Raw genomic sequence first — 24,136 nt, 5'->3', positions numbered from 1 at the left:
AAGAACAATTATTTATTTGCAAACTTTTATAACAGAAACAAAGAAAAATTAGTTTTTTTTTCAAAATTTTTGGTCTTTTTTCTTAATTTAGCAAAAAATAAAAACCCCAGTGTTGCTTAAATACCAGCAAAAGAAAGCTGTGGTTGTGTGAATGATACAATTTTAGTTTGGGTACAGTGTTGTATGACCGCGCAATTGTCATTCAAAGTGTGAGAGCGCTGAAACCTGAAAAATGGCCTGGGCAGGAAAGGGGTTAAAGTGCCCTGTATGGAAGCGGTTAAGGATATACAATCTCTAGAACGTAATAAATATCATTAACAGTGGTCCAAAGCATTGTGTATATATACAGATTATCATAATACACAAACTCTGTAAATAACTTACTATTCAAAGAGCATTTTCGACCAAGCAAAAGTCGTTAGAATAAAAACAAATGGTTGTTGCCAGTCCGTACTCCCCGTAGTCCCCCATGCAAAAACTCCCCCAAGGGAGCTGCTGTGGAGTGCCCTGATGGCCACTGAGGCCTGTGGGAGTCAGCTCCCGCAAATAAAATATAGTAGTTAATGGAGACTTATAATAGTTATGGAAGGTTTATAATATTTATGAATGACGAGGGGGCATGGTTTGCCGCGATCCAGAATGGCCACTTAAGCCAGGAACTCCCGCCGGCCGGAGACCTCACTTTACTCTGCACGGAGGATCGGGTGAACCAGGGACACATAACCATGGGGAAAACGGACCGGAACACATCCGGTTCCCGTTCCCCAAGAGTCCATAATCCCCAGCAATCCCGTCACATTCAGGAGCTATTCCGCTCCCAGCAGAGGGACAGGCCCCAAGCAGCATCCCCCTCTCTCTCCCCTCCTCCCTCAACAGCAGCAGCCTGTGTTCAGAGCACTGACACTGAGAATGTCACAGACACTGTCCCGCAGTATTATCTCTTCTCAGACTCCAATGCATTATCTCAGGCGGTGGCTGTGTATATTAAAGTCATGCTCACCACAGCCCCTAGTGACCTACGTGATGACCTACATTCATTAGGTACAAGGTTAGAGGGAGTGGAACTTGCTAACAGGAACAATGCAGAAGCTACAGTATAGTGGAAATACAGCAAATGACAGCCTCACACGCATCATATATCCACGAATCCTACAGACAAATAGAGGATTTAGATAACCGTGGACGCAGACATAACATCAGAATACATGGCCTGCCAGAACCTGTGGAACCGAGCGAAATCCCTAAAACGGTCGTGGCGATCTTTAATGACCTACTAGGCCATCCGCCTGCTACACCTATTGATTTGGAACGCGCTCACAGATCACTCCGCCCCAGGGGCAGAGATTCTGACCCCCCCCAAGAGACATAGTATGTTGTCTAGTCAGCTTCCCAATTAAAGAGGACAATCTCAGAAGCGCCAAAGAAAGAAGACGCCTCTGATACCAGGGCCCTGAAATACATCTGTTCCAGGATCTCTCCTCCCTGACCCTGCAACAAAGACGGAAACTTCGCCCCCTACTGGATGCACTCCGCTCCCATAACATACCATATAGGTGGCGATTCCCATTTTGCCTTTCCGCACAAGCGCATGGGCGCACAGCCTGCCTGCGAGTTCCAGAGGATCTGCCCAATTTCTGTACTTCCCTGGATATTCCACTGATTGACCTTCCCGATTGGTACAGATCTATGCGTCTTCCAAGTGTCCCAGAATCCGGACCGGTACCAAGTGAAATAGATGGCCTCTCCTGCACACCGAAGGCCCCGCCATGATGCTTAGAGGCCCTTCACTAAATTCTTTCCTGATCCATTTTCATCCATCGTGCACTACCAGCTTACTACCTGCTCAGGACCCTTCCATTTCATCTTCAGACTATGCCTGCAGAATCCTTTGTCTCTTTTAGCCCTACCATTGGAGGCCTCTGATTCATTACCCCGGGGTCATCTCTCCACCCGCTCCGGCCTGGATTTCCTGGTGCTCCTGCACACGGCCATCCATATGCATTTGGGGCCACTAAGGTCTCACCTCTACAGCTCCTGATCTTCATATGGACTGTCTGACACGGAACATTTCAACACGCTTCTCCCCCCCACTTGCCCACTCACTGCACCATCATTGTTGCCCTAGAACGAGGCTATTTGGAATACATCCGAGTTACCGCTCAGCCCCTCCCATACTACCTCTGATAGGTCTTTCGCCACCTAGATACACTGGATGGATTCTAGTGGACTCCGGACCTCTTGCATCCCCTGCCTATCTGATTCCAAGCCTATCCATGGGACCTCTGATGACCTTGGGTTTACACACCGTACTCAACTCACCTTGCACCGATCCCTGAAGACCAATTTAAGAGAGTATGACGAGAAGTTCCAACCATCATTTATCCTTTTATACTCACTTAGTGGACATGTGGGGAGGCGGGCTGAGACCGGGAGGGGTGGTGGGGAGAGCAAGGGACCATTGATTGTAACTTATTGCCATTGTCATGTTATTGTGCACTTGTGAGCGAGCATCACCTCAATAGGCTCTCCAGATGGGGGTTCCCTGCGGAGATCGGTTTCTCCCCTCCTGTTCTGCACCCTTACCCACCGACTGCATACTAACGGAGTACTGATTTTGATGCTCCATTGTAGGGTTCCTGAATGTGCCTATCCCTTCCCTCCTCTACCCCAACCCCCCCCAGGTGGGCTCCCGAGTATTTTTTTCCAACCGACATGAGGTGCTGCTTGATTCCCAGGGTGCCTTGAGGGTCCAGACCGGACCAGAGAGGAAAGAAAAAGAAAAAAAGGGATACAATTTTTTGGGTTTTTTTTCCCTTTATTGTGTTTAACGATGCCCGATAGTTGAACTGTTTGTTATTCTTCACATGTTGGTTGTCATACCTTGTTGCTCTTCCGCCTATATATTTTTTGCTTTAGATAACTTGAGATACTGACTGTTCTCTCTCTAAGGAGAGGGCAGGCTGCCCACTTTGCCCTCCCCGAAGCCCTACCTTTAAGAAAGATACTTATAATGTTTCCACCACTGCTTGCTCACGACACCATACTCCCACTTTAGAATCCCTAGGTCACACTCCATTCATCTGCGCCTCTCACTCTCTCTCACGTCCATGGTGCTATATCCACTAGACATCATTGTGATTCACTGACTGTCTCATTTCCCTCCCAGTGCAGGCAACCCAGTCTACTTTTGCCTCCAACTCCTCAATGAATCCCAAGCCACATGCTCTAACAGGTGATGGCTGCTATATCTCCCTCACTACCATGCCCCCAACCCTCATGCATGCTCAGTTGGGTTGAGATCAGGTGATTGACTCAGTCATTGCAGAATATTCCACATTTTTTCCTTCAAAGGCTCCTGGGTTGCTTTTGCAGTGTGGTGCCGTCCAATCAACTTTGCTGCATTTGGCTGACTCTGGGTTGACAGTATATCTATAAACACTGCAGAATTCATCCGGCTACTTCTGCCTTCTGTCACATCATCAATAAACACCAATGACCCAGTGCCACTAGAAGCCATGCATGTCCATGCCATCACACTGCCTCCACCATATTTTACAGATGACATTGTGTGCTTTGTATCATGAACTGTTCCAAGCCTTCTCCACACTTTTTTCTTCCTATCATTCTGGTACAGATTAATCTTAGTTTCATCCGTCCAAAAAATGCTTTTCCAGAACTGATCTGGCTTCTTTAGATGTTTTTTGGCAAAGTTTAATCTGGCTTTTGTGGTGAACCCTCTGTATTTGTTCTTATGAAGTCTTCTCTTGATTGTAGACTTTGACAATGATACGCCCATCTGCTGGAGAGTGATCTTCACTTGTCTGGATGTTGTAAATGGGTTTTTCTTTACCATAAATGAACTACCAAATGTACTATACCCCACAAAGAATTCACTACACTATAGCTCACCCTATTCAGAAAGTATCAGCAATCCATGCCAGCAGGCCAATGCCCAAAACAGAAGTGCATAAGGGCTAGAAGGTGACCACATTAAGTAGGGGGAAAACATTATTCTAATTTTCTGCACCTGTGTGAGTCTGGACAGGCTTCTGACTTGGCCTCCTGAGCTCCAGTGTCCAGCGTCAGCCCCACCCCTACTGAGAGTGACAGGGTAAAACGTAAAGGTGGCAGAGTCTGTCTCTATGTGAAAAATGATCTCAAAGTGAGTGTGAAAGAGGACCTGGTTGATGGGAGTGTGATGGAGCTGAAGCATTATGGGTAAAACTGCATATGGATGTGCATAGTTCAAAGTTAATCACTGAATTTTGTTACAGGCCACCGACTGTTAATGAGGAGGTGGAGACTCAGATCCTTGCCCAGATGGAAAGGGTTGCAAGGGCTGGGACAGTGATAATAATGGGGGAATTTAACTAACCTGTTATTATTTGGTGTATTGGCATTGCTGAAACAGTTAAAGGGAAAAAAATTGTAAACCTTTTAGAAGACAATTTTATGGTACAGTTCATAGGGGCCCTGACTAGGAATGATGCTCTTCTGGACCTGGTAATCTCAAACCATGCAGAGCTTATTACTAGTATTCATATAAAAGAACATCTGGGTAGCAGTGACCATGATTTCATTTAATGTTAGCTGTAAACAAACATATACTGGAAAGATAAAAACATTTAACTTTAAGTGAGCAATAATTTTCCAATGATGAGGGCTGCTCTCCAAGACTTAGACCTTTAATGGAATATTAGCATCGAAGAACATATTCTTCAAAAAGACTGTATGTGAACACACTGCAAAATATATTCCCACGGGCAATATGTATAAAAGGCTAAAAATAAAACCTATGTGGTTCACATCCAAAGTTAAAAAAGCTATAGTTAATAAGAAAATGCTTTTAAAAAATATAAATACGAAGGAACGCTATCATCATTTAAATGTTATAAAGAATATAACAGAATATGTAAAAACTTAATCCAGGACACAAAAATTCAAAATGAACGACAGATTGTAAGAGAAAGTAGAACAAACCCCCAAACATTAATCAAATATATTAACAGCAAAAAGGTCAGGTCTAAGCATGTAAGCCCTTTACAAAATAATCTAGAATGAGGACAAAGAAGGCAAATTTATAAAATACCTTCTTCAGCTCTGTGTATACAAAGGAGCATGGGGATGCTTATGTCCATGCAAAAGCGTTTGTAAGGTACAGGCTTGGAAAAATCCATTTGTAAATGGATAGAAAACTGGCTAAAAGACAGTATTCAGAGAGTAATGATTAATGATTCATACTTTGGTCTATTGTTGTTGGTGGTGCACCCCAAGGTTCAGTGTTGGGACCCAAACTTTTTGATATATTTTGAAATTATATAGATTAAAAGTAATATTTCAGTGTCTGCAGATGACACCAAGTTATGCAGTAGAAAAAGCATCTTTACAGGATATCTCCAACTTACATGCTGACCTCAATGAACTATTTAATTGGGCAACTGTGTGTGGAAAATGAGGTTTAATATTGATAAATGTAAAAGTTATGTACTTAGGGGCTACAAATATGCATGTATCTTACATACTAGTTGGAGTACATCTAGGGGAATCAATGGTGGAGAAGGATCTGGGGGTTCTAGCAGATCATACGCTTAATAATGGCACACAATGCCAAGCTGCAGTTTCCAAAGTGAGCAAAATTATTTGTATTAAGAGAGCTATAGACGAGAGAGAGAGAGAGAGAGAGAGAGAGAGAGAGAGAGAGAGAGAGGCCATTTTACCCCTGTACAAATCATTAGTAAGACCTCACCTGGAATATACAGTTCAGTTTTGGGCACCAATTCAAAAAAAGGACATCAGGGGACTGGAGAAAGTGCAAAGAAGGGCAACCAAACTGATCAGAGGCATGGAGGAGCTCAGCTATTAGGAAAGATTAGAGGAGCTGAATTTATTCTCTCTTGAGAAGAAGAGATTAAAGGGGGATATGATCAACATGTATAAATACATAGGTGGTACATATAGTGAACTCAGTGTAGAGTTATTCACTTTAAGGTCATCACAGAGGACAAGGGGGCACTCTTTACGTCTGAAGAAAAGAGATCCAATCACCAAATACAGAAAGGCTTCTTTCCAGTAAGAGCTGTAAAAATGCAGTACATTGTTTTAAAAGAGATCTGGATTTCTAAATGTACACAATATAACTACTGTAGATATTTATACAGTAGGTAAAGTTATGGAATGGAATGTTACAGATTTGGCTTTTTGTTTCTCCACTTTTTTGTGTCACACCAATACAAACAAAATAAACATGAGAATGCCTAAACATTTGTAATTGCAACAATTTTCTGGGCAAAATGGTGCATTATTTGACAAAAATGCAGGGGTGCCAAAATTTTTGGTCATGACTGTATATTGGATTATATATTTTTTCCCTTTTATTGGTAGAGCTAGATGGGCTTGTGTTTCTTTTCAACCAGACTAACTATGTAACTATGTCACACGACATTTGCACAGCAGTTTTTCAAAATCAATCTTTTTTGGAAAAATACACTTTAATAAATTTTAATTCACAGAAACACAATAGAATACCATATGTTTTTTTAAAAATATAAAAGATGATGTTACGCCGAGTAAATAGATAACCAACATGTCATGCTTTAAAATTTAACATGTTTGTGGAATGGCCACAAACTATGATGCTTAAAAATCTCCATAGGCGACTCTTTAGAAGTCTTTACTAGTTACCAATTTAGAGTTACAAAGAAGGTCTGGTGCTAGGAATATTGCTTTAATGTTTGCAGTGATACCTCACATATGTGGAGTGAACACCTACGTATGACTTCATCTTTTTGGTTTTTTTTTATTTTAATATTTATTTTATTTAAAAAAAATTATACTGTTTCTTTAATTTTTTTTTAATAATGTCCCTTGGGTCACGACAGTTCCTCTTTATGGAGAGATCTGGGGTCTATTAGACCTCAGATCTCTTCTCTGGCCTCCAAAGAAGCTGATCAGACTCAGATCTGTCTGATTGGCTGCTTCATTGTGTGATAAATGACCAGTAAACACAAATCTGAAACCGCAAGTAACAAAATACTCATCCCTTTTAGTTTCTTAGACCATAGAATGATCGGTGATGTTCTGTTGCTCTATCATCTATTTGGTCAGTCGGTGGAACTGCCAGCTGCAGTTTCAGGCTCCGCAGTGGGATGAGAGAGCCCGGGAAGGTGGCACAAGGTGGCAGAAGGCAATGGGGGGACCCCCTTCCACCTCCTGTACAAGCAATCTAGCGGCTACTTAGTTACTATTACCTAGAAAATGGCATTTGCTGTTTTTTTTCGCATTCTCCTCATATTGACTTTATGGGGATTTGGGTTTGACACTCAAACTTTGTCATGTTCTGCAATCTAAGTCAAACAGAAGCCAGGTACAGTCACTCATCCCTATAAATTGACCTGCATTGACTCTTAAGCCATTGTCTAACTTTGGCAAGTAACTGGTAGCATCAGAGTATTCTTCATATAACTATAACCTAACAGCAAAAAGTAGACGCATTTTACCAGAGTTTCTGAAATAACAAATATCCCAATTTACTGTAATGATGTTTCTCAGCAATTTGAAAACATAGCTTTTCAATAGAACATTTTAATTAGGTGGCTTTATCTCTTTCAAACCTAATATGTAAAAATCACTGACATTTCCAGGACTGTATGTTTTGAAATCAATGTTGCTTGAAAAATCTTCATTACCTCTCCATTGACACTTATCGCATATCATTAAAGTCTGTTTACATTCTGGTAGCAAGCATCTAGTAGTAAGCATTTGTCATCTTGTCATTAATTATATAATTGCATGCAAATTTTGAGTTCTTTCCAATTGGCTGTAAAAGAATTAAATAAGTGGTATTTCATGGGCTTGAAATGTGCTAGCTGACTAATGTTTTAATATTCATTGCTCACAGAAATTCTTTACTATACAGGCTCCAAAATGAGCATTAGTAGTACTTCAAATCACCCATGAACTGCAATTAGCAGTTTAGGCAACAATAATGACAGAATGATAGATTCTATGTGCTTAAAATACAATTGGTTACAAGTATTATATATTAAAGGGTGTGATTATATACCTGTATATGTAATTAGGTGTAATTATTGAGCTAAATAGTACCATATAATCTGGTAAATTATTTTTGTTCACTTTTAATGTGTGTTGCAGCAAGTATATTATTAAATGTAATGAATAGCAATTGAATAAAATATGGTAGGTCATAATTTTTTTTCCAACTTCTGTTCTTTTCTACATTGTATGATTCATTCTACTAGTCACACATTTACAAACCTTTTTTAGCTATACATTTTTACTGAATTGTTTTAAATAATCCAAACACATAAGGCACTGTGACTATAAAGTGTGTGCCATGTTACAAAACATAAAATAAGCTTTACAGGAGAATAAGACAGATTCAATATTCATATAAATGCCCTCAGATCTCCATAGTTATGTACTTACATTTTTACTTAATATAGAACTTTAGTCAGAAAATTAAATTGTGCTAGATTACTTCAGGTATTCCCTTTTTTCAGGTATACTGTAGCTATGTAACACATTAAAAATAAGTGCCTATACTGTTTAACATCTAGAAAAGCACTGTCTCATTCTGTTCTGCACATGCTCAGTTGCTCTCTATTTTTAGGCACTGTGCATTTGTAGAGGTCAATCTGCTGACCGCCTAAAGATATAATATTGCTCTGGGGCTGTGGGCTTCAACAAAAAGGAAGCCTCCGGTGAGAACAGGAACAAAGCTGGAGGCAATTCACAGCACACACTAATTTTAGTAGCATTGTTAATAATGTGGATTGCATGTTTCTTGCAGTATTTCTTTATCAAGCTGTTATGGGTAAAGTTCCACTTTAACCAGGGGAATAGAAACAATAGTTGTGAAAGTCGCATGCTGACTATTGGTTTCCTGAATGCCCCTAGTGCCTCTTAGCTATCTAAGTGTTGTCTTGTGCACTATACTATGTCATTCGCTATATTGCCAAAAGTATTGGGACACCCCTTCAAATCATTGGATTCAAGTGTTCCAATAACCTCCATGGCCACAGGTGTCTAAAATCAAGCACCTAGGCATGTAGACTGCTTCTACAAACATTTGGGAATGAATGGGTCGCTCTCAGCAGCTCAGTAAATTCATGGTAACGTGATAGGTTGCCACCTGTGCAATAAGTCCATCCATGAAATTTCCTTGCTACTAAATATTCCACAGTCAACTGTTAGTGGTATTATAACAAAGTGGAAGCAACTGGGAACAACAGCAAGTGGCCAACTGTCTGAAAAGTCAATAGCTAAAGACCTCCAAACTTTGTGTGGCCTTCAGATTTGCGCAGCAGTGCATAGAGAGCATCATGGAATGGGTTTATGTGGCCGAGCAGCTGCATCCAAGCCTTACATCACCAAGTGCAGTGCAATGCAAAGCGTTGGATAAAGCGTGTTGCAGCTAGACTCTAGAGCAGTAGAGACGTGTTCTTTGGAGTGATGAATCATACTTCTCTGTCTGGCAACCCAATCAACATGCCTTGGTTTGGTGGTTGCCAGGAGAACAGTACTTGCCTGACTGCATTGTGCCAAGTGTAAAGTTTGGTGGAGGGGGGATTATGGTGTGGGGTTGTTTTTCAGGGGTTGGGCTTGGCCCCTTAGTTCAAGACATTTTGGACAATTACATGCTCCCAACTTTGTGGGAACAGTTTTGGGATGGCCCCTTCCTATTCCAAACTGACTGCCCATCAGTGCACAAAGCAAGTTCCATAAAGACATAGATGAACGAGTTTGGGGTGGAGGAACTGGCCTGTACAGAGTCCTAACCTCAACCAGATGGAACACCTTTGGGATGAATTAGAGTGGAAACTGCGAACCAGGCCTTCTCATCCAAGATCAGTGCCTGACCTCACAAATGCACTTCTGGAAGAATGGTCAAACATTCCCATAGACACATTCCTAAACCTTGTGGATAGCCTTCCCAGAAGAGTTGAAGCTGTTATAGCTGCAAAGTGTGGGCCAACACAATATGGAACCCTACAGTCTAAGCTTCCCAATACCTTTGGAAATATAGTGTAATTGCGGAAGAGCTCTATAATCTGATGCTAAACAGTATATGAGGACTTCACAAAGTTACATGCATAGATGACATTTCATGATATGGATAGGCTTGGAGTATATCTCAGACCCATCTTTTGCTTCTGTACTCAGTCTGCTAACTCTGTTCTAGCATTTTACAAACAGGTTGGTTTTCTGGGGATCAGCCAGTTTGCCCCCCCCCCATCCTTTACTTTGAAGAACTGTTTGTAAAGCTCTAGGTCCCAGTTGCTGTTTGCCTTCAGCTTGACTTCCTGAAGCAGCAAGTTTAGATATTCAGATAATTTTATTTGGTTTTCAGTCTGAAAAGAAGTGTAAGTTTGTAGCCATATATTCCATGAGATAAAGATGTCCAGGCAGATATAAAACACAGATTAACAAAGCTATGTAGATATTAATATGTCTTCAAATGTAATTCTTTTAAAAGGAAATGGTATAAAATAACTGAATTTGGCTTGGTACCAGCCTCCTGTTGTCCCTTTACAGCAGGGCTCAAAGTCAGGAGGGGAGAAGTAGCACAATGAGTCCCTACATTGTGCTGCAGAGCCAGAAACATGCTATTAGAAGGAGAGAGCAGAGTGACAGAGAAATGTTTCCAAAATGTGCCACTGTGTAGTCAACTTGGCACATGTTTCCTGTGAAGACTACAAGCAGAACACTGCATAGATCTGTTCTGCTGTTTACACCATCAGAAAAACATCCCTGAGCAATGATTTGCAGCCCACACAGCAGCACATAGTATAGACAGGAAGTATCTGGAAAGAAATAAAGAGCCCTGAAATAAATAAAAGTACAGAAAAAAAGCTAAAACTGTTTTTTTTTTAAATGATTGTAATCATTAACAATATACAGTTCTTTTGCAAACTAAATATTAGGCAATTAATCAGCAGTGACAATAATATGTTGGCAAAAAATTGATAGCAAACACTCGTGTAGTAAGACTAATGAAGTTGTGAAGTTGCTCTTTGCCATACTTTTAAAAAAGTGTTCATTACACTCACCCCACCCTCCTTTACACTGACCACTTCAAAGTGAATGACTCCCTTGTTGTGTGCACACTTAAAAGTTAAGTAAAATAAAAGTAAACCCATGAACAAAAATGTTTTATACTCCAGCTTTTTAAGATTTCTTTCCTTTATTTTCACCTAGTGATCCAGGCAGTGTTGCTGGCCAGATCACCAGGTGAAAATAAAAGAAAAAAGAAAAATAAATCTAATGCAGCCACCACATTTAAGGCTTGACAAGCCACAATCTGTAGTTTTGACAAAAGTCAAATTTGCCACACAACTAGTCTGGGCTTATGAAAGGCTTTTTTCAGATATGCCAGTTGTAAAGCCTGCAACATACATAGCTTTTTTAATTTGACAATGTTAATAGAACATGATTCACCTTTATACATAAACAAACATGAATTTGTCCTAAAAAAAACTCACATTGTATTAAAATAATTAGCTCTGCAAAATGTGCTGCTCTACAAGAACACTTACTTCCTCTGCTCTGAGGATGCAACATTTATTTTAAAGTGTTAACACAGGACTGATTAAAGGAGACACAAATCAAATCTAGAAAGCGAATACTGTAAATAATTTCCTACTTTGTTCTGATAACAGCAGCAACTTCGAAGAAGACCTCATGCAGAGAACTAAAAATGGGCATGTTGTGCTGTGAAACATCAATTGAACACATATATATCTATCTATATTCATTATTTACACTTTTTGTTGAAAATGATACTATTGGTGTCAGCGATGCTACAAAGATCCACTTACTGCTTAGAACGCCTCCAGTTAAAATGTTTGATTATATTTAGGTGAGTTTGCCCACATGAAAATCAAGTATGAATTTGTTCAAAAGTGCATGTAACTAATTAAACAAAAAACAGACATAAAACAGTGATCAGCCCCCACCTTACCAGGTGTTCTTTACTTTGAATGCAATACAGTAATTCCCACAAAAGATTTTCAGCCTGAAGGGGAGTTGCTGTTCGCTTGAATTATTTCTACATTGTGAATCTTGTAAGACATATTTAATATAATTTTTTCAAGGTGATTAAATAACATTCTTATACATTTTCCTCAGCAGATTGCACAGATATACTTTACAGATGTCTAGCAATAATAACATAAAGGGCAACTTGACATCCTGTGTTCCAAGCAACAGATCTAAAAACTGGTCTTAGGCTGGCCATACACTATACACATTTCTTGCAATTTTCTCTCCAATTTCTGCCCAATTTCCTTTAGATTTACCTTCAACTATGTAGTGCAAGGGCCTGCCTAATTGAATACAATTGAAAGTGTTGTTTAGGTTTGGCCTCATATTATATGTTTTTTGGTAAATCTAAAGAAAAATTCTCAAGAAGATTGTATAATGTATTGCCAGACCCTATAATCAAATCCTAAAAATGTACCAGTGTTGGTAAGCTAGCACCAAGAGAGGTCCTCATATTTGTTCACATTTTTTCACATTCACATTGTATTTTGCTTCAGGAGTCACAAAGCCTCTGTAAATTGGTGTGTAAATATCAACTTCAAGAATTGAGGCTGTTTGCCATACTTGGGCAGTAGGAAACAGGAAAGGAGGAAAGGGCATAACATATATTCTACTTGAACTCAGTGGTCACACTATAGAAATATGTGAGAATCACTTATTTCATTTCTTAAACACTTTCCTACCACTCTATAGCAGAAGTACTGCTACAGGACGGCAGGGGTGCACAAAATCATGTGTGTGTATATATAAATATATATATATATATATATATATATATATATATATGTTGTTTTGCATTTCTGGGTAGGGGGCATGCGCAGGCCGTGCACATGACCTACCACTGGTGGCCTCAACTGTCGATCTCCGGGTCCTGGCTGGCACCTGACGATCTCTGAGTATAACTGACGAGGGAGAGACCTGTATGTAAACAATCCAGATCTCTCCCCTGTCAGCTCCTGCACACTGACAGTGTGCTGACAGTGTAAAGCACACATGGCACATAGCAAAACATCACACAGTTAACCTTTTGATCACCCCAGATATTAACCTCTTCCTGCCAGTGTCATTAGTACAGTGTCAGTACTTTTTATTAGCACTGATCACTGTATTGGTATCACTGGGGATGTCAGTGACAGTTCACGTAAACCAATTAATTTACATGTATTGGGATTTTGTTTTAGCAAAGACATGGAGCAGAATACATTTTGGCATACATTTATGACAAAATTTGATTTTTTAATTTTTTTTACTGGACATGTTTAACCACCTCCCGCCCGCCATATAGTCCAATGACAGGCGCAAGGTGGTTCTCTTTGTCATATGACATCCTTACATTCTCACGGAGCATGCGCGGCTCAGGGAGCGCGCAGCGTGGCGATCGGCGGTGCGCTGTGTCCCTCGGACCACGGAAAGAGCCAAAAATGTCGGCTCGGTCATGTGATCAGCTGTGTCCAATCACAGCTGATCACATGTAAACAGGGAAATGCTGGTTATCGGCATTTCTCTCCTCTCGAGCTGTTACGCCGACAGCTCGAGGGGAGAGGAGAGCCGGTAATCGGCATTCCGCGGAGGGGACAGGTACACTGACCATCAGGGCACTGATGATCAGTGTGCCCTGATGATCAGTGTGGCCCCAGAAGTGGCAGCTGTCAGTGCTGAACAGTGCCAACTGCCAGTGCCCATCAGTGCCACATCAATGCCACATATCATTCCCAACAGTGCACATCAGTGCCCATCTGAGCTGCCTTTCAGTGTCACCCATCAGTGCCAGTCAGTGCCACCTATCAATGTCAATCAGTGCCACCTATCAGTGCTGCCAATCAGTGCCACCTATCAGTGCCAGTCAGTGTCACCTATCAGTGCCAGTCAGTGCCACCTAAAAGTGCCAGTCAGTGCCACCTAAAAGTGCCAGTCAGTGCTGGCTATCAGTGCTGGCTATCAGTGCCATATATCAGTGCTGCCTTTCAGTGCCCATCAGTGATGCCTGTCAATGCCCATCAGTGCCACCTATCAGTGCATCCTTATCAGTGCCCATCAGTGCCACCTATCAGTGCCCATCAGTGCATCTTATCAGTGACCATCACTACAGCTTCATTAGCGCACATCAGTAAAGGAGAAAAATCACTTATTTACAAAATTTTATAACAAAAACTAAGAAAACATTTTTTTTTCAAAATTTTCAGTGGTTTTTGGTTTGTTTAAGAAAAAATAAAAAACCCAGAGGTGATTAAATACCATCAAAAGAAAGCTCTATCTGTCACAAAAAAATGATAAAAATTTCATATGGGTACAGTGTTGCATGAACACGCAATTATCATTTAAAGTGTGACAGCGCTGAGAGCTGGAAATTGGCCTCAGCAGGAAGGGGGTATAAGTGCCCTGTAGGCTAGTGGCTAAAAGCAAAAAGTCAAAAATATTGTTATTTTCTCAAAATTGACGGTCTTTTTTTTTATAGTGCAAAAAATAAAAAATGCAGAGACGATCAAATACCACCAAAAGAAAGCTCTATATGTGAGAAAAAAGGACAAATTTAATTTGGGTGCAGCATTGCATGACTGCGCAATTGTCAGCTACAGCAACGCAGCGCCATATCGCATAAAATGGCCTGGTCAGGTGGGGGGTAAATACTCTGGAGGGCAAGTGGTTAAGGGCCCATTCACATGCATTGGACTGGGGGGGAAGCTTTCTCCAATGCAATCTCAACGCACAGGCAAGGCCTTGTGTCCTTTCAGTTTAGTTCACACCACAGTGCTGCAGTTGTGTGCACTGCAAAAAGGTAGGATACACCTTACTTTTTTTCAGTGCAGCATGTTAAGATGCACAAAACTGCATTGTAATGTGCTGCCATTTATAAAAATAAATGAAATGTTATTTTGTGAGAATTTAATAAAGTTAAAAAAAGTTAAAAATGTGATGCATCATTACAATGGATTGGCACTGCTCCTTTTATGGTGCATACAGTAGACCTTGTATTCTCCCATCTTTGCACTCCCTACAACCTCTCAAACACCCCTTTTCCTCTCTCTGATCAAATCTCATCACCTTCACAGTGTACTAGTCTTCAAACACCTATCCCTCTGAACAGCAAACAATTACCCGCAGAAACCTTCACAACTTAAACCCTTCTCTTTCCCACTCTGGAACTGACAGCCTCTATGACAGAATCTCTCCCCTGTCCTTCCCTGACCTGGCCATTGCTGTCTACAACAGTTTGCTTTCATCTACACTGGACTCACTTGCTCCTCTAACTACACAAAGTATCAGGCCCCAACCATTACAACCGTGGCAGACTGATGACACTAGAAATGTTAAGCGACATACTGTAGTTGTGCACTGGAGCGATTGTGGCGTAAAACCAAATCTGCGCAAGCTTTCACTCTATATAAATTTGCTTTCTTAACATACAATTCCTCTCTCCATGCTGCTAAACAAGCCTACTTTGTCACTCTTATTAATACCTTGTCATCCAGTCCTCATTGTCTCTTCTCTACTTTCTCCACCTCCACCCAGTACCTCACTCACTGCTTCTGAGATTGCAAATCATTTCAAAAACATTGCTGCAATTCGTAGGGGCATCACCACTGCACAGACATCTATCCCACTTAGCATACTTTATACTAAACCTCCCTCACCATGTTCTTCTTTTGACCATGCTACTACTGAAGTGGTCATTAAAGTTTTCTCAGAAACCCATCTCACCACCAGCCCCCTGGATGCTGTCCCCTCACAACTACTACAGTCACCCTCTTCTATCCTATGCTCCCTCACTCACATCTTCAATCTCTCCCTCTCTAATGGTGCCTTCCCCACCCCTCAAAAGCATGCACACATCACTCCCATACTTAAAAAGCCCTTGCTGGTCCCCACCAAACTGAACAACTTAAGACCCATCTTCCTGCTCCGGTTTACCTCTAAACTCTTTGAATGCTTAGTCTACAATCGCCTGAGCTCCTACCTCACTGACAACAACCTTCTCGAACCTTTACAGTCTGGCTTTCGCTCACTACACTCCACTGAAACTGCCCTACTAAAACTCACTAATGATTTACTAACTGCTAAAAACAATGGTCACTACTCTATACTCTTACTACTTGATCTCTCTGCGGCTTTTGATACTGTTGACCATCCCCTCCTCCTCAAAAAACTCCACTCTCTTGGCCTCTGAGATTCTGCTCTCTCCTGGTTCTCCTCCTACCTATTGCAGTGCTCCTTAAGCATTACCTATAACTCTGTATCCTCCTCTACACTTCCTCTTTCTGTAGGGGTCCCTCAAAGTTCTGTCCTTGGACCCCTTCTCTTCTCCATCTACACCTCCTCCCTTGGTCACTTGATAAACTCCCATGGCTTTAACCACATGCCGCCCAGCCACTGTAGAAATACGGTGGCAGGGCGGCACAGCTGGGCAAAACCACGTTTTAAAACGTGTGTTTTCAAAACAGGTAGGGGGCGCGCCACCGCCCTACCTGTCCCACCGATCACGGGCGCGGATGTCAGTCGCCGAGTCACAACCGGGCGTTACCGGCTATGTCCCGGCGATTAGCGGCAATCAGTGACAGAGAGCACAGCTGCAGTAGCTGTGCTTTCTGTCAGTTCCCTGACAGCTCCTGACAGGCTGATCAGCAGAGAAGAGTTTATCTCTCCCGGTCAGTGGTGTTCCCTGCAGTACACACCCCCGCCCCCTAGTAAAACACTCCCCTCACACAGTTAACCCTTTCACTGAATAATAAAGTTAACCCCTTCCTCCCCAGTGCCATTAGTACAGTGTCAGTTTTTTTTTTTTGCACTGATCACTGTATTGGTGTCACTGGGGATGTCAGTAACCCCAAGTCAGTTCCCCCCAGTGTCAGAATGTCTGCCGCAGTCCCGCAGTCCCGCCATAAGTCGCCGATCGCCGCCATAAGTCACTGATCGCCGCCATAAGTCGCTGATCGCCGCCATTATTAGTATAAAAAAAAATTTTAAATCCCAGTACCTTTCCTGCCATTTGTAAACGCTATAACTTTCACGTAAACCAATTAATTTACACGTATTGGGGTTTTTTGTAGCAAAGACATGTCGCAGAATGCATTTTGGCAGAAATTTATGACTAAATTTGATTTTTTTATTTTTTTTTACTGGACATGTTTTATAGCAAAAAGTCCAAAATATTGTTTTTTTCTCAAAATTGTCAGCCTTTTTTTTTATAGCGCAAAAAATAAAAAATGCACAGGCGATCAAATACCACCGAAAGAAAGCTCAATTTGTGGGAAAAAAAGGATGAAAAATTTCATTTATGTACCGTATTGCATGACCGCGCAATTGTCCGTTAAACTAGTACAGCGCTCTATAGCAAAAAAAATGGCGTAAATTGCAGTATCTATAGTTTGTAGATGCTATAACTTTCACACAAAGCAATCAATATACACTTATTGGGATTTTTTTTACCAAAAACATGTAGCAGAATACATTTTGGCCTAAATGTATAACTGACTTTGAGTTTACCATATATTTACTATATATTTTGTATAGCTGAAAGTAAAAAATATCGTTTTTCTTCAAAATGTTTGGTCTTTTTTTGTTTATAACGTGAAAAATAAAAAGCGCACAGGTGATCAAATACCACCGAAAGAAAGCTCTATTTGTGTGAAGAAAAGGACGTAAATTTCGCTTGGAAGCAGCATTGCATGACCACTCAATTATCAGTTGAATTAGTGCAGCTCCGAGTAGCAAAAAGAGGCCTGGTCATTAAGGGGGGTAAATCCTCAGGAGGGCAAGTGGTTAAGTACCATCTCTATGCTGATGACACACAAATCTACTCCTCACCTCGCCCCTTCAGTCTCCTCTCGCATTAATAACCTACTAAGTGACATATCGGCATGGATGTCACTCCACTTCCTTAAACTCAATCTTTTGAAAACTGAGCTCATACTATTCCCTCCAGCCCATGCCCCCTCCCCTGACTTCTCCATCAAGATCAATAATACAACCATCAGTCCCTCCCCTCATACCAGGGTACTAGGTGTAGTCCTAGACTCCCATCTGTCCTTTCAGCCCCAAATCCAATCACTGTCCAAATCTTGTAGACTTCACCTCCACAACATCTCCAAGATATGCCCGCTCTTAACCTCTGAAACCACTATGCAACTTATTCACTCCCTTGTTATCTCTTGCCTTGACTATTGTAACTCCCTCCTCAATGGCCTACTTCATCGCAGGATATCCCCTCTTCAGTCTATTATGAATGCTGCTGCAAAACTCATCCACCTTGCTAACTGTTCCATATCTGCCATCCCTCTCTGCCAATCCCTCCACTGGCTTCCCATTGCCCAACGAATAAAATTCAAAACATTAACAATAACATGTAAAACCATGTATAACTCTGTCCCCAATAACATCACCAATCTTGTCTCCAAATACCATCCTCTCCGCTCCTCACATGATCTCCTGCTCGTCTCCCATGCTCGTCTCCAGGAGTTCTCCAGAGCCTCCCCCATCCTCTGGAACTCTCTACCCCAATCTATCAGACTATCGCCTACTCTGCCCACTTTTAGGCGATCTCTGAAAACCTCTCTCTTCAGGGAAGCCTATCCTGCCTTCAGCTAATAACTGAATCATTTATTCCTCCTACTAGTCCATCCCCCACAGTTATTACCATTTGTACCACCAGCACCTCACTCTTAGATTGTAAGCTCCAAGGAGCAGGGCCCTCCTCCTAACCCTCTTGTATTGAACTGTATTGTTGCTGTATTGTCTCCCTTTATATTGTAAAGTGCTGAGCAAACCGTTGGTGCTATATAAATCCTGTATAATAATAATATAATAATAATATCAGCAGCTCCAGTACAAGGTCATTGTTGGTGTGAACAAGCCCTTTAGTGGGTTAGTGCATAATGACAAGTGTCAAGTGTGATTACAGTTGCTCACTCTTTGTATCAGTAAAATTATTCAATATTGTTTTAGTTATTATTAAACTGGAATTTAGTAGTGATGAATTTTAGTAGTGCATAAATAAATACAACATTGCTTAGTTGTCTAACTCATTGGACATCATGACATAACATCACCACATAATTTCTTAGGTAGAATGTCAGGGCCATGAAAGAAAATATGGAGACGGGGCCCCATCGTTTCGTCAACCCTATCCATTTGTTTTTTATATAAATTTCACTCTTAATAGAGGGCTATGATGATTGTTATGTTTTTGCTATTCGGCGCTGCACTAGTTCAACTGATAATTGCACAGTCATGCAATGCTGTACCCAAACAAAATTTAAGTCCTTTTTTCCACACAAATAGAGCTTTCTTTTGGTGGTAATTGATCACCTGTGCACTTTTTATTTTTTGTGCCATAAACAAAAAAGATCGAGAATTTTGAAGAAAAACTATATTTGTTACTTTTGGCTATACAAACCATATAGTAAACACAAAGTTAGTCATTAGAGATGAGCGAATCGAAGTAGGCGAAGTGGAATTCGTTTCGAATATTAGAAAAATTTCGAAATTTTTCCTAAAATGGCGGCGACATGTGCGGCGACGGAGCGGGGATGTCTGGGAAGGCGCGCAGACAAGGCGCGCTGACCCATAATGCATTCATTCATGACATGTGATCGCATTAGCCAATCAGCAGCCAGCCAGCCAGCACAGTGTAATGGTCGAGCTATAAATGGCGGCCATTTTAGAATTCTCCATTTGCCTCCAGTCATTCAACAGAGGCAGACCTGGCTGTATGCAGGGAGAGAGTTAGGGACAGAGAAACGTTACTTAGGGACACAGAAACGTTACATAGGGCCACAGAAACGTTACTTAGGGCCACAGAATCGTTAGTTAGGGCCACAGAAACGTTACTTAGGGACACAGAATTGTTACTCAGGGACAGACAGAATTGTTACTGAGGGATACAGAATTGTTACTGAGGGCCACAGAATCGTTACTTAGGGCCACAGAAACGTTACTTAGGGCCACAGAATTGTTACTTAGGGACAGACACAGAATTGTTACTGAGGGACACAGATTTGTTACTGAGGGCCACAGAATCGTTACTTAGGGCCACAGAATTGTTACTTAGGGACAGACACAGAATTGTTACTGAGGGACACAGATTTGTTACTGAGGGCCACAGAATCGTTACTTAGGGCCACAGAATCGTTACTTAGGGCCACAGAAACGTTACTTAGGGCTACAGAATTGTTACTTAGGGACAGACACAGAATTGTTACTGAGGGACACAGATTTGTTACTGAGGGCCACAGAATCGTTACTTAGGGCCACAGAAACGTTACTTAGGGCCACAGAATTGTTACTTAGGGACAGACACAGAATTGTTATTGAGGGACACAGAATTGTTACTAAGGGCCACAGAAACGTTACTTAGGGCCACAGAAACGTTACTTAGGGCCACAGAATCGTTACTTAGGGCCACAGAAATGTTACTTAGGGCCACAGAATTGTTACTCAGGGACAGACAGAATTGTTACTGAGGGATACAGAATCGTTACTTAGGGCCACAGAAACGTTACTTAGGGCCACAGAATTGTTACTTAGGGACAGACACAGAATTGTTACTGAGGGACACAGATTTGTTACTGAGGGCCACAGAATCGTTACTTAGGGCCACAGAAACGTTACTTAGGGCCACAGAAACGTTACTTAGGGACAGACACAGAATTATTATTGAGGGACACAGAATTGTTACTGAGGGCCACAGAAACATTACTTAGGGCCACAGAAACGTTACTTAGGGCCACAGAATCATTACTTAGGGCCACAGAAACGTTACTTAGGGCCACAGAATTGTTACTCAGGGACAGACAGAATTGTTACTGAGGGATACAGAATTGTTACTGAGGGCCACAGAATCGTTACTTAGGGCCACAGAATTGTTACTTAGGGACAGACAGAATTGTTACTGAGGGACACAGAATCGTTACTTAGGGCCACAGAATTGTTACTTAGGGACAGACACAGAATTGTTACTGAGGGACACAGATTTGTTACTGAGGGCCACAGAATCGTTACTTAGGGCCACAGAAACGTTACTTAGGGCCACAGAATTGTTACTTAGGGACAGACACATAATTGTTATTGAGGGACACAGAATTGTTACTGAGGGCCACAGAACCGTTACTTAGGGCCACAGAAACGTTACTTAGGGCCACAGAATTGTTACTAAGGGACAGACACAGAATTGTTACTGAGGGACACAGATTTGTTACTGAGGGCCACAGAATCGTTACTTAGGGCCACAGAATTGTTACTTAGGGACAGACACAGAATTGTTATTGAGGGACACAGAATTGTTACTGAGGGCCACAGAACCGTTACTTAGGGCCACAGAAACGTTACTTAGGGCCACAGAATTGTTACTTAGGGACAGACACAGAATTGTTACTGAGGGACACAGATTTGTTACTGAGGGACACAGAAACGTTACTTAGGGCCACAGAAACGTTACTTAGGGCCACAGAATCGTTAGTTAGGGCCACAGAAACGTTACTTAGGGACACAGAATTGTTACTCAGGGACAGACACAGAATTGTTACTGAGGGATACAGAATTGTTACTGAGGGCCACAGAATCGTTACTTAGGGCCACAGAAATGTTACTTAGGGCCACAGAATTGTTACTTAGGGACAGACACAGAATTGTTATTGAGGGACACAGAATTGTTACTGAGGGCCACAGAACCGTTACTTAGGGCCACAGAAACGTTACTTAGGGCCACAGAATCGTTACTTAGGGCCACAGAACCGTTACTTAGGGCCACAGAAACGTTACTTAGGGCCACAGAATTGTTACTTAGGGACAGACACAGAATTGTTACTGAGGGCCACAGATTTGTTACTGAGGGCCACAGAAACGTTACTTAGGGCCACAGAATCGTTACTTAGGGCCACAGAAACGTTACTTAGGGCCACAGAAACGTTACTTAGGGCCACAGAATTGTTACTCAGGGACAGACACAGAATTGTTACTGAGGGATACAGAATTGTTACTGAGGGACACAGAACCGTTACTTAGGGCCACAGAAACGTTACCTAGGGCCACAGAATTGTTACTTAGGGACAGACACAGAATTGTTACTGAGGGACACAGATTTGTTACTGAGGGCCACAGAAACGTTACTTAGCGCCACAGAAACGTTACTTAGGGCCACAGAATCGTTACTTAGGGCCACAGAAACGTTACTTAGGGCCACAGAAACTTTACTTAGGGCCACAGAATTGTTACTCAGGGACAGACACAGAATTGTTACTGAGGGATACAGAATTGTTACTGAGGGCCACAGAAACATTACTTAGGGCCACAGAAACGTTACTTAGGGCCACAGAAATGTTACTTAGGGCCACAGAATTGTTACTCAGGGACAGACACATATTTGTTATTGAGGGACACAGAATTGTTACTGAGGGCCACAGAACCGTTACTTAGGGCCACAGAAACGTTACTTAGGGACACAGAATTGTTACTCAGGGACAGACACAGAATTGTTACTGAGGGCCACAGAATTGTTACTCAGGGACAGACAGAATTGTTACTGAGGGACACAGATTTGTTACTGAGGGCCACAGAATCGTTACTTAGGGCCACAGAATTGTTACTTAGGGACAGACACATAATTGTTATTGAGGGACACAGAATTGTTACTGAGGGCCACAGAACCGTTACTTAGGGCCACAGAAACGTTACTTAGGGCCACAGAATTGTTACTAAGGGACAGACACAGAATTGTTACTGAGGGACACAGATTTGTTACTGAGGGCCACAGAATCGTTACTTAGGGCCACAGAATTGTTACTTAGGGACAGACACAGAATTGTTATTGAGGGACACAGAATTGTTACTGAGGGCCACAGAAACGTTACTTAGGGCCACAGAAACGTTACTTAGGGCCACAGAATCGTTCGTTAGGGCCACAGAAACGTTACTTAGGGACACAGAATTGTTACTCAGGGACAGACACAGAATTGTTACTGAGGGATACAGAATTGTTACTGAGGGCCACAGAATCGTTACTTAGGGCCACAGAATCGTTACTTTGGGCCACAGAAACGTTACTTAGGGCCACAGAAACGTTACTTAGGGCCACTGAATTGTTACTTGCGGACAGACACAAAATTGTTATTGAGGGACACAGAATTGTTACTGAGGGCCACAGAACCGTTACTTAGGGCCACAGAAACGTTACTTAGGGCCACAGAATTGTTACTTAGGGACAGACACAGAATTGTTACTGAGGGACACAGATTTGTTACTGAGGGCCACAGAAACGTTACTTAGGGCCACAGAAACGTTACTTAGGGCCACAAAATTGTTACTTAGGGACAGACACAGAATTGTTACTGAGGGACACAGATTTGTTACTGAGGGCCACAGAAACGTTACTTAGGGCCAAAGAAACGTTACTTAGGGCCACAGAATCGTTACTTAGGGCCACAGAAATGTTACTTAGGGCCACAGAAACTTTACTTAGGGCCACAGAATTGTTACTTAGGGACACAGAATTGTTACTCAGGGACAGACACAGAATTGTTACTGAGGGATACAGAATTGTTACTGAGGGCCACAGAAACATTACTTAGGGCCACAGAAACGTTACTTAGGGCCACAGAATTGTTACTCAGGGACAGACACAGAATTGTTACTGAGGGCCACAGAATTGTTACTGAGGGCCACAGAATTGTTACTGAGGGCCACAGAATTGTTACTGAGGGCCACAGAACCGTTACTTAGGGCCACAGAACCGTTACTTAGGGCCACAGAACCGTTACTTAGGGCTACAGGAACGTTACTTAGGGCCACAGAATCGTTACTTAGGGCCACAGAATCGTTACTTAGGGCCACAGAAACGTTACTTAGGGACACAGAATTGTTACTCAGGGACAGACACAGAATTGTTACTGAGGGACACAGATTTGTTACTGAGGGCCACAGAACCGTTACTTAGGGCCACAGAAACGTTACTTAGGGACACAGAAACGTTACTCAGGGACAGACACATAATTGTTACTCAGGGACACATAATTGTTACTGAGGGACACATAATTGTTACTGAGGGACACAGAATTGTTACTCAGGGACACAGAATTGTTACTCAGGG

General features: G+C 41.9%; 1 protein-coding gene across 1 annotated transcript in view; it reads right to left on the bottom strand.

The window, feature by feature from the left end:
• The window catches only part of FSTL4 (follistatin like 4), a 1,219,954-nt gene that overhangs the window by 1,173,079 nt on the left and 22,739 nt on the right, over positions 1–24,136 (bottom strand). The gene's annotated exons all lie outside the window — the stretch shown is intronic.

This window comes from Staurois parvus, unplaced genomic scaffold (assembly GCF_062004578.1).
Source record: "Staurois parvus isolate SC_StPar_1 unplaced genomic scaffold, SC_StPar_1.0 ptg000403l, whole genome shotgun sequence".
Taxonomy (NCBI): domain Eukaryota; kingdom Metazoa; phylum Chordata; class Amphibia; order Anura; family Ranidae; genus Staurois; species Staurois parvus.
This window is presented reverse-complemented; position numbering and strand designations above follow the sequence as displayed.